The sequence below is a fragment of the Microcaecilia unicolor genome, chromosome 11 (assembly GCF_901765095.1).
Source record: "Microcaecilia unicolor chromosome 11, aMicUni1.1, whole genome shotgun sequence".
NCBI classification, from domain to species: domain Eukaryota; kingdom Metazoa; phylum Chordata; class Amphibia; order Gymnophiona; family Siphonopidae; genus Microcaecilia; species Microcaecilia unicolor.
This window is the reverse complement of record NC_044041.1, coordinates 187,716,473-187,731,895: the sequence shown is the minus strand read 5'-3', so window position 1 is coordinate 187,731,895 and position 15,423 is coordinate 187,716,473. Positions and strand designations below refer to the sequence as shown.

General features: G+C 45.8%; 1 non-coding gene across 1 annotated transcript; it reads left to right on the top strand.

The window, feature by feature from the left end:
* Positions 1-15,011: 15,011 nt before the first annotated feature.
* Positions 15,012-15,084, top strand: TRNAK-CUU. The gene has a single exon. It is a non-coding gene; the product is annotated as a tRNA-Lys (tRNA).
* The last annotated feature ends 339 nt before the right edge of the window (positions 15,085-15,423 follow it).

The window sequence follows — 15,423 nt, the reverse complement described above, 5'->3', positions numbered from 1 at the left end:
CCAGATGACTAAGTACCAGTGATTGTACCAGGTTGCGGAAGACACTCCGTGGAAAAAATGGTCTGATTCTTTTTAGTTTCCACATTGAATGAAACATCTTTTTAGTTATGTTTTTTGCGTGATTCTCAAGTGTTAGGTGTCGGTCGATGGTGACTCCAAGAATTTTTAGGGTATCCGAAATTGGTAGACTTAGTTTAGGAGTGTTGATGGTGGTGAATTCAGTCTTGTTGTATTGCGAGGTGAGTACTAGGCATTGGGTTTTTTCTGCGTTGAGTTTCAGTTTAAATGCGTCTGCCCAGGAGTTCATAATATATAGGCTTTGGTTGATTTCATGGGAGATTTCTCTTAGATCTTCTTTGAATGGGATATAGCGCTACAAGGCATATGCAGCGCTGTACACCATACGCATAAAGACAGTCCCTACTCAAAGAGCTCACAATCTAAATAAGACAGGTAACAGACAGAACAACTAAGGGGTAAGGGGAATTAAAGAGGAGGAGATAAAAGGTACAGGCAAGTGAGCAGTGGTTAGGACTCAAAAGCAGCGTCAAAGAGGTGGGCTTTTAGCCTGGACTTGAAAACGGCCAAAGATGGGGCTAGACGTACATACTCGGGAAGTCTATTCCAGGCGTGTGGTGCAACGAGATAGAAAGAACGGAGTCTGGAATTAGCAGTAGAGGAGAAGGTGACAAACAAGAGAGATTTATCAACAGAACGGAGTGCCTGAGGGGGGGTGTAGGGAGAGACAAGAGTGGAGAGGTACTGGGGAGCAGCAGAGTGAATACACTTATAGGTCAGTAAGAGAAGTTTGAACTGAATGCGGAAACGGATAGGGAGCCAGTGAAGTGACTTGAGGAGAGGACTAATGTGAGCATAGCGATTTTGGCGGAAAATGAGTCGTGCAGCAGAGTTTTCTATCAACCAGTATGTTAGCTTCCTTAATTTCTGATAACATTTCTGCATCCGTCTGTTCATCCTGGCCAGATATATGGAATTTCTATCTACAAGGATTCCAAGGTGAGTTTTATGTCCTACAGAATTTGTAGTCTATTCGATTCCAGGCCCTCTTTAATGTCTAATGCTGCCCTTCCAACAATTTGGTCCAACCTGTCACTGGGCACCATTTATTGAGGGGTCCTTTTACTAAGGAGCGCTGAAAAATGGCCTGCGGTAGTGTAGGTGCGGGTTTTGGGACACATGCAGCATCATTTTTCAGCGCACCTATAAAAAAGGCCTTTTTTAAATATTTGCCTAACATGGACGTGCAGCAAAATGAAAATTGCTACGCATTCAATTTGAGTCTGAGACCTTACCACCATCCATTGACCTAGTGGTAAAGATTCATGCAGTAACCGGGCAGTAAATATATATTTTTCGGACATGCGTAGCAGATGCGCTCCAAAAATGAAATTACTTGCAAGGGCCATGCGGTAGCCGGGTGGTAACTCAGAACTGGCGCGTGTTGGTCACGCGTAGGCGCTTGCGCGGCTTAGTAAAAGGGCCCCTAAATCCGGTCCTAGTCACTGGGCACCATTTACTATATACTAGCAGAATATCTGACCTTCATTGCACATGCAAAACTCAGACAGATCTTCACCAAATACAGAGTAAGTGACCACAGACTAGAAATAGAAAGAGGCAGACAAGGACTCAAGTGGAAATTCAAGCAGTGGCGTAGCCAAGGGTGGGCCTGGGTGGGCCCAGACCCACCAAATTTGTGCTCAGGCTCACCCAGTAGCAGCACACCTATGAAGTGTCTGGCAGCCTCACCAGCCAAAAATTCCTGTCCTTCCTGCATACCAGCCTTCCCTCTGATGTATTCCCGCCTATGCGGAAACAGGAAGTTGCATCAGAGGGAAGGCTGTGGAGCCAACATGAGCAGTGTGTATTATTTGCTGCCAGTGAAAATCTGCTATTTAAAAGGAATGGGGGGGAGGGGGATGTTTGAGAGACCATATGGCATGCAGGGGAGAGAGGGAGAGACCAAATCACTTGTGGGACAGGGCGGAGTTCTTCTGCCCACCCATCTTGGGCCCAGGCCCACCCAAAATTGGGTGTCTGGCTATGCCCCTGAATTCAAGGAAGCCAGACTCTGCACTGCTGGAGAAAGAGAAACAGAAAAGCATTTCCTATTGCACTCAACAAAATACAAATACATCTGAGATATGCAATTCCCATTCCTAACAGAGAAAATCAAAAGAATGAGCAGGAAAAGCTCAGTGTAATCCTGGGTAAAAGAAGAGAATTAGCAGCTTTAGTAGCAAGTTAGGTTGTATCCTGCCACCAGGCAAGAAGTGTGAATTGAGCAGGGATAATGCAGACCAGGCCCAACCCTACTACTACTACTTATCATTTCTATAGCGCTACAAGGCATACGCAGCACTGCACACCATACACAAAAAGGCAGTCCCTGCTCAGCTTACAATCTAGATTATTCTTCCTATTGAGTTCTCTGTACATAGCTTTATTTTCCTGTTGTTACTATTACTTTGTAATTTATTTATTTATTTATTTATTTATGTGTTGCATTTGTATCCCAGATTTTCCCACTTTTTTGCAGGTTCAATGTGGCTTACATTATGCCGTAATGGCGATCGCCATTTCCGGAATGAGAAATACAAAGTATTGTCACATTAAAGTTCATAAATGTTAAGGTAAATTATAAAATAAGTTGGATAAATAGTTCTTATTATCACTTTCTATCTTTTTTCTCTGTCTACCAGTACATGTATTTCTTTGTCGACATATGTATAACTGGCATGTCAATAAAGTTATCCGAATCTGACGTGCAGGCATTTCCCACATTTTTTAAGAAGTCCAAACAGTCCATGATCCATACATGAGACCCAAAGACACTGTGAAAACAGTACTCACAGTACCCAGGGAAAGGGAGGGAAATTTCGGTCATCACATAACAGCAATCCCTAGTGCCAAGACACAGGAGCTAGAATTCAGGCCTCACCCCGCTGGTGAGGCCCATTGGTTGCTGAAGTGGAAAGGTCTATGAAATAAGCATCCAAAACATGATAGTTTTGAAAAGTGCGTTTTTTTCTAATGAAAAAGGTGCCGGTTCTCAAATGCCAGGCCACCCTTCAGGGGTCGGGTGATCACTGAGGGACCCACCCCACAATAGTCAGGCCCCCTGCAACCAGTCACAGAATCTATGACAGGGCAGAATTGGTGTGTAGAGCCTGAGCTCTTTCGTTAAAACTTGGGGACCATGGGTCAATTTTAGCAGACAGTGGAAAAGATGCCGGTACTCAGTACCCCCTCAAAAAAAGCTCTGGTTTTGAATGAAGTCTCTGCTCTGATTCCCTTGGACCAAAGAAATCATTGATTATAACATGTGTGTATCTCATTCTCATCCAAGATCACACATCCAGTACAGAGTCAGTTTTAAAACCTTGACAGTTTCTGGACCAAACCAGGGTTATTTCCAGCCTCCCCTTCCCCCTCCACCCACACATATACACTTCCAATTCCCTTTGGGGCTCCCATGATCATAGATTTGCAGACTGACTCTAAAGGTCAACATGACACTCAGGGCAGTTGCCCTTCCTGCTCACCCCTTGTGACAGCCCTGATTAAAACATAAGACTTTCCAACTGCCATGACAAAGCTCTAAGCAGAGGAGGAGATGGAGGCCTGGGAAATATGGAATTATGTTTGCCTTTAATGGGGTTGCTTTGGAATTCAAATGCATCTTTATCAGGAAATGACCTTGTAGGTTTACAACAGCATAATCAGCAGACAGTGCCAGATCCCAGCTGTGTCCTGTAACTTCACTGCAAATTCCCAGAAAGCTGGAGAGGGAAGCTGAGGGGTAGAGAGATAAGGTCTTTATACATTAAAAAATAAAAAATAAAAATCAAGGTCACAAAAGGTTAAATGCAAATTTGATCTAGCAGATCATCCCTTTAATCAAAGATGTGCATCTGTCACACTATGAAAAGAAAGATGCAATCTATTGTAAAGTCCAATATTTTGAAATGCCGAGGTACTCTTTTTATAAGCATTTGCATTTGTCAGCTCTCATACATTTTGTTAATGCTCCTTAAAAAAAACTTAGTGCAAGCTAATTCAATGTAACATGCATTATCCTACAAATAAATGTATGCAAAGTCCATTAGCATGCATTCAAAGCGGTTTTTTTAATTACAATGAACGTGTAAAATAACATTTTAAAAAATGGAGAAAAAGCCTAAGAAACCCTAAATTGCACTGAAAACGTTTCTACTATCATACCAGAAATCATTCCTCCCATGAAATTGAGTGGCATGCAAAAAAAAAATAAAAACCCCGATACTTTAACATTACAGTCCGTGTTGAATTCAATTGCGAAATGCAGTATTTAAATTTATCAAACAAATACTCAAAAAATCCACTTATTAAAAAACTAGGAAATCAGGCCCGTTTCAGGATCAAATGAAACGGGCGCTAGAAAGGTTTTCCTCCCCAACCCCCCCTTCTCCCTCCCTCCCTCCCTACCGACCCCTTCGTCGCCCCTTCTCCCTCCCTACCTACCTACCTACCTGCGGACCCCTTCGTCTTTCTGACGGCATTGCTACGCATTCCGCACCTGCCTCTTGGACGCACCGAACGCCATTGCTCCGCCCTCGACGTCATGACGTTTGACGCGAGGGCGGGGCCCCTAGCCTGGGCGATTTCGGTGGCTTCACCACCATGGTCTTACGAACCGTTCTGGAAGGAAGTGACAGTGACGTCACTGTCCTCAGAACGTTGAGGGTGAGTTTTATTATATAGGATGACTTTGTTTGAAGGAAAAAGGCCTCAAAGAGCTCCGAGATCAATTTTAATCTCATGGAGCTTAAACAGACCTGGACGGTCTTCTCTTCATCATAGGCCAAAAAAACCTTATAATGCCATAGGTTTAAACTTCTTACAATAACTGTGGTCAAAGATTATAAAGCGACTTGCATATTTTTCTTAGTTATAATGTAGGCAGTGGTGTGCTGGAGCAGGCTCTCACAGGCTCGCAAGAGCCGGTTGTTAAGTTTTTAAGAATTTTGGGAGCCGGTTGTTAAAGTAGGGCCCTCCATGGCTACTTTAACAACTGGCTCCCAAAATGTGGGCTTGGGCCCCCTGCTGAATTATCTTTTACTTTGCTGATGGGAATGCTGAGCCCTGCCAGCCAAGTAAATAGACTGCTGCTGCTCCCCACTCCTTGTTTCCAGCTCTGAGCAGCAGGCTGGGACTTCTCCAGCATGTGAGAGAAGTTCCAGCATGCTGCTCAGAGCAAGATGTTGGGAGTGGCGGCAGTCCATTTATTGGCTGCCAGCAAAGGTATGCCTAGCGTGCCCGCACGAAGGGAGGGAGGAGAGAGAGGCAAGTATTGCTCCCCCGGCCACCCCTGGCCCTTCCAACTGCAGAGCTGGCTAGGTCTGGAGAAAGAGCCTGTTGTTAAAAATTTACCAGCACACCCCTGAATGTAGGTATAGATGTTTACAAAACTATGTAAGCCACATTGAGCCTGCAAATAGGTGGGAAAATGTGGGATACAAATGCAATAAATAAAATAAATAAAAAATTACTATGCGATATCCATTATACACATTTGATTGTTCTGTAATTCCACACCACAGTTTATGTATTTAAATTTATACCTTGACACTCAGCTATTTCGCTGTCCTCATTTTTCCAGATAGTTATCCGGTACCGATGCTATTAAGGAGGCATTAAGGGCTCCTTTTACAAAGCGGCGGTAAGCCCAATGCAGGCTTACCGCTCGCTAAACAGGAAGTACCGCTGGGCTACCCCAGCAGCCCGGCGGTACTTCCCACCCCCAGCACGCCGTCGTATCTGGCGCTGGAAAACTTGGGTGCCCCGTTCGATTATGCCCCTCAATATTTATTGAGACATCTAATGTAAAATTTTATCAAAGCATTCCATCAACTTTAAAGTTGGGTCATTGTGTGTTTGTATGTTCGATCCTTGTTTGTACGGTATGAATGAAGTACATCTTTCCTGCCTAATTAATGGAGCTCCTTTCATACTCTTGTTTTATTTCGTTTCATTTTATTGCATACCGCTCAGGTCTGCCGGTTAGTTCAAGCGGTTTGTTCAATTCTAATAAATAAACAAATATTTTCAAAAGAAATGAAAAAGTGGGTATCATCAGCGTACATTCTACAGTTCACTTGCTGGTACACTTAAGCAGATGTAAATTCAATTAGTTGGTAAACACAGGCTCCTTGGTATCTTGGTGATAGATACAGTGGCTCAGCAGTGAAGATTTTTATCAGATGTTAGAATTAGCAGGATGCCTGGATGTAACAACAGCTACTCGGAATGAATCCTCTCCCCTTCTCCGGGACTAAAACAAGCCGGTAACCGGGTTTTGGGTCTGTTACTTGCCCCTTGGTCCTTGAATCCTTTAGTAAGTGCATTTAGTGATTTTTGTACTCAGGATTACTGAATCAGGCCGGACAGGAGGGATCTCCCTCTTGGCATGGGTCAAAGGTGGGAGATGGAACTCAAGACAAATTTTGCGGGCAAGCAGGGAGCTTATAACACATAGGAGGGAGATTACTGCTGCTATCAGACCCTTCCCCAAATCATCATAAGCCCTCCTACCCTTCTTTCAGGTTCCAGAGGCTTCTACCCTGTTCCCCATACAGTTCTTTACATCTTTGGAAACTTCTAGTGTAAACATGTGGTTTCTTGAACAGGTGCAGGAACAGCAAGTTCGCAGAAAGGCCACAAAATAATCTGGTTCCAAGCTGTCTATCAGCTGAGTGCTAGCGACCTGGAACGCATTGCTGTTGTAGAATGCATAATAGCAATATACTAGTTTTTCCACTAAACAAAATTGAAAATGATACAAAAAATCAGTATATTATTCAAATACTAGTAAAAGAAGCTCGTTTCAGAGCAAATGAAACGGGCGCTAGCAAGGTTTTCGTCGCCAACACCCCCTCCCTCCCTCCCTCCCTGGCCAACCCCTTCGTTGTTCTGGCATTGCTCCGCCCCCAACGTCATGACGTTAGACTCGAGGGCGGGGCCCGGAGCGATTTTCCACCCCCCCCCGCCTCCCTCCCTGCCAACCCCTTCGTTGTTCTGCCATTGCTCCGCCCTCGAGGGCGGGGCCCAGAGCAATTTCCCACCCCCCCCTGCCTCCCTCCCTGCCAACCCCTTCGTTGTTCTGCCATTGCTCCGCCCTCGAGGGCGGGGCCCGGAGCAATTTTGGTGGCTTCACCACCACGAACCTTCGAACCTTTTTGAAGGAAGTCAGAGCTTGGCTTCACTGACGTCAGTGTCCTCAGAACGTTGAGGGTGAGTTTTATTATAGTAGATAGTATGGAGGAAAAAAGTGCCTCGGATCTTAATCTGATCCTCTGTTCATCATTGGCTCTAAAAAAAAAACCCTCCAAAATGTCATATTATTCATTGCTCACTAACAAGTGATTAATTTATGAAAATAACTGTCGTGACAAAATGCATAGTTCCATAAAATTGTTGCTTCGCAATATATTAGAACTCGACGCAAAATGAGCACTTATCTTTTACATTAGAGGACTTCAAACACAATTCTTCAGACGCTCCATGCAGACAGACTCTTCTCTTCCTATTGGCTATCAGGGCTGCACAGGTCAGAAAGGTAAGACTGTTATTGAAAGAACTGTACTCAGCATAGAGAATTAAAGACAGCACAAACTGCTGCTGAAATTCTCATGATGTTGCATGCTCTTTGGGGATCTTGCCAGGTACTTGTGACTGGATTGTCCACTGTAGGAAGCAGGATACTGGGCTTCACAAACCATTGGTCTGTCCCAGTATGGCAACGCTTATGTTCTTATGTACCTCTAGAATGGGGGGTTTGTCCGTTTCTGATAATCATGTCACCTTTTTGAAATAGTGCGCCCGATGTGAAAAGAGGACACACTATTTCAGAAACAGTATACCCTCTTTTCTAATAGGGCCCACATGCAGAAAAATGGCCAGAAACGGCCTGGAAAACTCAAATAAAATGAACGTTCCCATAAACGACATGGAAAATTGGCATGAACTGAAAATGTTTTGGCTGCCCATCGCTGCTCTGCTTAATCACTAGGCTACTCCTCCGCTCCACAATGGGAAAAGAATCAGAGCCCCCAACACCAGAGATGCAGATCTCTCATTAATAGCTTGCATCTCTTGACAGAACTGTTACACTTGAAACAAATTACGATCCCAGGAGTTTAAAAACAGACTGAAAATGAAGACAAATCTAAGCCAAAGAATTTTAAAACACTGTCAAACATCCAGAAAAAAAAAGAGAATTGAGATAGGCATGGACAAAATATACAACGTCAGGTTGTACCACAGGGGATGAGCGATTGTGGCTGAACAAAACTTTTTCTCATCAACAGGACAGATTTCTCTCAAAGCTCACCCCACCCCCACCCTCCCGTCCCTGTTGTTTAACCTTTTTAGTTATTATGTATGTGTGTATCTTGCAAAGGGAGAAAATATCTATTCTATAACAATGCACGTAACTTAATTGGGTAACTAACTAATCAAGTAATTATCAGCACTAATTGTCATTAATTAAGATTTACGCACACAACTCTCTGAGTGTATTCTGTAACATGGTGCACGTAAATTCCAAGTCGCATAATTGGAAAAGGGGTGTGGTTATGGGCGTGGAATTGGTAGGTCATGGGCGTTTCTAACATCTATGTGCATTATTATAGAATACACCCGTTTTATACCTAATTTAGGCAGCAGAATTTATGCCAAGTAAAACATGGCCTAATTGGACGCAACCAAATTTGGTCTCCTGGAGAGGCGCTCAATGTATTCTATATACCGCGTGGAAATTTAAGCCTATTCTATCAAATTTGGCTATACTTTCCAGAATACGCCTAGGCGTTTTTTACCAAACGGATTTTGGGGGGCCATTTTTAGAATCTAGCCCTTAGCGAGCATCATCCCGGTGCCTAACTTTAGGCAATCTATTTATTTGTTGCATTTGTACCCCACATTTTCCCACCTATTTGCAGGCTCAGTGTGGCTTCCCTAATATCATCAAGGCGTTTGCCTAGTCGGTTGATAGCAAATACAAGGTTGTTTAGTGATCGAATGAGGTATATGTGGAGGGTCGGAAGGGATGAAGATTGTGTGTTGTCCAGTACGATCATTAGGCATGCTGTGTTTCTGGGTGAAGAGGTTTACATAGGATCGTTGGGGTAGGCCTTTTTGAAGAGGTTAGTTTTTAGTGATTTCCTGAAGTTCAGGTGGTCATGTATCGTTTTCACAGCTTTTGGGAGGCCATTCCATAGTTGTGCGCTTATGTAGGAGAAGCCGGATGCGTAGGTTGTTTTGTAATTCTATAGAGAATTACTCCCTATGAGGGTAATTTGACAAAGAAATTTGCTTGTGAAAGTGCTTTTATAAACTTGCACGACTGCAATAACTTGGAACTCCAACCCAGATGTCCATATGTGATGCCAGTCAGATATTGGTTGCAGGACCTTAGACTTCTTCAGCTGGACATAAACAGGTTCCAATCAAACATGACGTTATGGGAGGTAATTCTGTAACTGGGGGCCTCCATTTAGATGCCCTAAGGCCACACGGTAGAAGCTTATTCTGTAAAGGAATCTAGGCTGCGCCTAGGTTCTAATATGAAATGTTAGCATAACCCCATATCGGCATGCTGCCTAGATGCAACGGAGATTCGCACATTCTGTATGCTAGTAGTGAAAGAGCAGTGAAAGTAGGAGTCCTGCGGCAGGACTCCTGCCTGTGTCCCGCTCATGATCCACCCATGTGCATGCCTCCTTTTCAAATGCCCGCTGTGTATGTTATGCAGATATTTATGGAATAACACTTAGATTGTTGGTATTTACATGGTATGTGCACAGATATGTGCATATATGTCATTATTCCATACATTTATGTGCACAGCACATGTATAAATGCAAGCGCCTGGTTTATAGACTTGCCCTTTATTTGGGCTGTTTTAGATTGGTCTTGTTTAGCAGCTTGAGGTTAAAAGATATGCGAGGGAGAGAGGAAATACTGAATTTTGACAAGTGCAAAGTGATGCATGTGGGTAAGAGGAACCCGAATTACAGCTATGTCATGCAAGGTTCCGCGTTAGGAGTTACGGACCTAGAAAGGGATCTGGGAGTCACCGTGGATAAGACGTTAAAAACTTCTGCTCAGTGTGCTGCAGCGGCTAAGAAAGCGCACAGAATGTAGAGTATTATTAGGAAAGGGATGGAAAACGAACACGAGGATGTTATAATGCCGTTGTATCGCTCCATGGTGCGACCGCACCTCGAGTATTGTGTCCAATTCTGGTCGCCGCATCTCAAGAAACATATAGTGGAATTGGAAAACGTGCAGCGAAGGGCAATGAAAATGATAAAGGGAATGGAACGACTTCCCTATGAGGAAAGGCTGAGAAGGTTAGGGATCTTCAGCTTGGAGAAAAGGCAACTGAGGGGTGATATGATAGAAGTCTACAAGGTAATGAGCGGAGTAGAGCGGACAGATGTGAAGCGTTTGTTTACACTTTCAAACAACAACAAAACCAGGGGACACAAGATGAAGCTAGAATATGGTAGATTTAAAACAAACAGGAGAAAGTCTTTCTTTACTCAGCGTGTAGTTAGACTCTGGAACTCGTTGCCGGAGAATGTAGTGACAGCAGCTGGCCTTACGGAATTTAAAGGGGGTTTGGACAGATTCCTGAGGGAAAAGTCCATTGAACATTATTAATTTTTTTTTTGGGGGGGGGAGGAGGGGTTTGCCGAGTTCTTGAAGCCTGGATTGGCCGCTGTCAGAGACAGGATGCTGGGCTTGATGGACCCTTGGTCTTTTCCCAGTATGGCGGTGCTTATGTACTTATGAAGAAAAGTGGCATGGGTGAAGAAGCTGGCCAAATGGCTCAGGCACCTTTGTTAAGGCTGGCAAGGATCCCCAAGCCCCAGAAACTGAAGAAGTCCTGCTCCGGTGACCCAGAATGGTCCTGTACTCTCTATGGTCCGCTGCTGCACCAGTTCACTCCCCTCCCACGCATGCTCAGTTTTTGCACGTGCACAGGACGGAGGAGGGCCAACTTGGCAGCAATATATGGAAAGTGCTGCAGCAGTCTCCCACCGCCAAGCTGCCGTCGCCTACCTTTGCTGGCGGCCCCCGCCAGCCGAGGTCCTCTTCTTCCGGCGCAAGGCTCTGGACCCCCTCTTGCTGCAACAAGTACAGGAGAGTTCTGGGCTGCTGGAGCAGGACCTCTTCATCTGACAGGACGAGAATCTCCGCCAAATCAGGTATTTATTGAATTTTGGGATCACAGGGGGCAGCAGAAATAGTGTATGCCCACCCCCTTTGGATTCAGGCCCACCCAAATTGGCATGTCTGGCAACACCATTGTTCCCAACGCATATCTTTGAGAGACACCTTAAGGTAGTCTGAAGTCATGTGACTGTCCTACTCATGAAGCAGTTTGCCAAGGTGGATCAAAGTGGGAACCGGAGCCTAAACTGTGGTCCTCTTCTTTTGTTTTTCTGAGCTAAGCTGTGCTTTTGGGGTTTGCTTGCATGAACTAAGAATCAGAACCAAGTTGTTGAAGAAGTGGATTGAAATGAATATGGAATACACACAAACATCACTAGACACATATAAAGACTTATCTGCTCCAGGCTTAGGGCAACAAAATTCTTCCCGGTTTATCGTTCCAGAACTTGTTGCCACCCTTCCAAGGAGATATTTATTTGGATGTCTCAGTAGTCAGGGCAGGTCAAACCCAGTAAGCGGGGTAAGCACTGCAGGGGGGTGCCTGCCTTCAAGGGCGCCGCTGTGGCGCTGTGCCGCAATACCGCGCCACCCTTGGGGGTTTAAATCTTTAATTTACCTCCGTCCCAGCAGCCGCGTCATTTGAAAGCCCTGCCTGTCTCTAGCCTTCCCTCCGTTCATGAGTTCGTTCCGCAGAGTCCCGCCTTCTGACGTCATTTCCTCGAGGACGAGACTCTGAGGGAACGAACTCATGAAGGGAGGGAAGGCTAGAGATAGGCAGGGCTTTGAAATGACGCGGCCGCTGGGACGGAGGTAAATTAAAAAAGGCTTAAACCACGCAGGGTGGCAAGAAGAAAAAGAGGGATGTTGGGGGGAGAAGAGGGCGGGCAGGTGGTCATAAATGGGAGGGGGATGGGGGCGAAGGAGAATCGCTGGACAGGGGCAGGGTGGTAGAAGAGAGAAAGGAGATGCTGGGGGGGGGGGGTGCCAACTCATAGTCTGCAGGGGGGCGCCAGAGACCCTAGGACTGGCCCCTGTCAGTAGTGCAAGGAAATGGACAACAGTGGTGGAAAAGATGGACCTTTAGCAATTGGTGAGTTTTGGCCAAGTAGACTTGACATGATAAAGTGATTATTCAGTTGCAGGTCAGACTGAGGGTCAAGACATAATGGCCATTGTGGGATCAAGTTTTATAGTCAAGAATGGGGCATTAAGGTTTATTGCATTTGAAAACCTGGTACTTCCATAGTGTTTGCAGGTCTCTGCTAGTTTCTAGGCTCCATGATAGAAACGCAAAACACTTAATTTTCCTTTCCAAATGAGCTATTAGCAGCTTCACGATAAGAAATGGCTTGATCCCTGCCGCATCCCCCATCTTATTCTACTCATAGTTCTGCCAATTTCTCTTCAGTCTTCTGAGTCACAGACACAACTCCATCCAGACACTGTCATTGATCTGAAGAGTCTTTCTTCCTTTGCCCCTTTGTAGTGTTTCTTCTTCTGCTTTGTTTGTGCGGTGGTGGTGGGCTAAGTGCATTCTTCTTTCTCACAATGCACCTGAAAGGGCTCTTGCCGAAACGGACAATAGCTTGAGAGTGCATGAGCTAAATACAATTCGTTTCCAGGCCAAGCTAAGATCAATGAGATCACGAGCTCAATTCGGGTGCTCGTCATGGAGCCGGGAACTCCCCGCCGCTCCAACTTTCTTCTTTTCAAACAAATAAGCGTAAAAGGAAACAAAAATAACAAAAGTTTGGGAATGAAAGGCGAAAAGTGCAATTTAGAACGTGGCATCTCTTCTGGGATCTCACAATTTTACACTGTGATAAAGGAGGAGATTTTAAATTTCCATTTACCTGTTGAGCAGAGATGAGAAGTTGCTAGTGTTGAACTAGCCTTCAGGGGTCCCAGTGCTCAAAACTCCAGCGCCATTCCAAATAGCGCCATAAAAATATCAGCAGAACAGCGCAGAAGAACAATGCCCTAATGCTCAATGCTATTGAGATGCAAACATAGGCGCGCTCATAGCTTTGAGCATTAGGGAGTTCGGCAGGAGGGTTGTACTTGGTGCATGAGCAGAAGAGTTCAGCGGTAAGCTCAGCTCCTGTGTGCATTGAACCTGGTAAAACCCGAACGTGAAGCACACATTGGCGTCTGTTTTCTGCGGCCTAAATATAAGCATTTTATAAATGTATTTAGCTTGGACGCTTATATTTAGACACAGGAAACAGACTCCAATGTGTGCTTTCGCTTGGGCCTGCTGTTTCTATCGACCAACGCTTAAGGGCTTGTACTGGCTTCCTTCTGCTTCCAAAAGCAATCAAAACTGGCAGATTTTGCAGAAAGAATCATGAGAGAAGCATGAGAATCATGAGAAATCCTCTTTTCCGACACCCTAACGCCTGCTCTGATCTAGCGTTATTTCTTGCAGTGGTAATGCAGTTTTGTTTCGGGCGCTGTTTTCTGAGCCTTGGGGAGGAATACAAAATGACCTCATTAACTTTGGACGCCCGGGCCCGGGGAATTTTGTCGTCCCCCCCCCCCCCCCGCCCCACCTCTCAGCGGCCCTGAATGTTTGAGAGACCATCCAGCTTATTTTCGAAGGAGATCGCCGGCCATCTTCCGACACAAATCGGGAGATGGCCGGCGATCTCCTAAAGCCGGCCAAATCGGTATAATCGAAAGCCGATTTTGGCCGGCGCCAACTGCTTTCCGTTGCAGAGTCGGCCAAACTTCAAGGGGGCGTTTAGGTAGGGTAGTGAAGGCGGGATGGGGGCGTGCTTTGAGATGGCCGGCTTAGCCCAATAATGGAAAAAAGAAAGCCGTCCTTGGCAAGCATTTCGCCAGCTTCACTTGGTCCCTTTTTTTTCACAACCAAGCTTCAAAAAGCTGCCCAACTGACCACCAGAGAGAATCGGTGATGACCTCCCCTTACTCCCCCAGTGGTCACCAACCTCCTCCCACACACAAAAAAAAAAAATTTTAATATCTTTTTTGCCAGCCTCTATGCCAGCCTGTAATGTCATACCCAGCTCCCTAACAGCAGTATACAGGTACTTGGAGCAGTATTTAGTGGGTGCAGTGCACTTCAGGCAGGTGGACCCAGGCCCACCCCCCTACCTGTCACACTTGTGGTGGTAAATTTTAAGTCCTCCAAAACCCCCCAAACCCACTGTACCCACATGTAGGTGCCCCCCTTCACCCATAAGGGCTATGGTAATGGTGTACAATTGTGGGGAGTGGGTTTTGGGGGAGATTTGGGGGGCTCAGCACCCAAGGAAAGGGAGGTATGCACCTGGGAGCAATTTTTGAAGTCCACTGCAGTGCCCCCTAGGGTGCCCGGTTGGTGTCCTGGCATGTGAGGGGGACCAGTGCATTACAAATGCTGGCCCCTCCCGCGACCAAATGCCTTGGATTTGGCCAGGTTTGAGATCGCCGGCCTCGGTTTCCATTATCGGCGAAAACCGATGCCGGCCATCTCAAACCCGGCCATCTCTGACATTTGGCTGGCCCCAACCGTATTATCGAAACGAAAGATGGTCGGCCATCTTGTTCGATAAAACGGTTCGGTAGTGCTCTTTGCGGCGCCGGCCAAATAGATGGCCAGCGCCATTCGATTATGCCCCTCCATATGGCATGCAGGCAAGAGAGATAGGAGGGGGTTCTTCTGCCCACCCATCTTGGGCCCAGGCCCACCCAAAATTGGGTGTCTGGCTACGCCCCTGCCCTGGTATATCTTTGACCAGGTTAAAGATAACCAACTATGTGTTGCCCGGCTAGCTCAGTTGGTAGAGCATGAGACTCTTAATCTCAGGGTCGTGGGTTCGAGCCCCACGTTGGGTGAGAATAGTAATGTTTGTGGAGGAGTGGCCTAGTGGTTAGGGTGGTGGACTTTGGTCCTGGGGAACTGAGGAACTGAGTTTGATTCCCGGCTCAGGCAGCTCCTTGTGACTCTGGGCAAGTCACTTAACCCTCCATTGCCTGCCGCATTGAGCCTACCATGAGTGGGAAAGCGCGGGGTACAAATGTAACAAAAAAAATTGACATAGTCGGTTATCTTCAATCCGGCCTAAAAAAAACCCTGGATATTCAATGCCGGTCACTGGAAATGGCCTGTCCTTGAATATCTAGGTTCAGTGTGGACAGCGGGAGACAGCCCAGCTATATCTCCTGTGGTCTAAA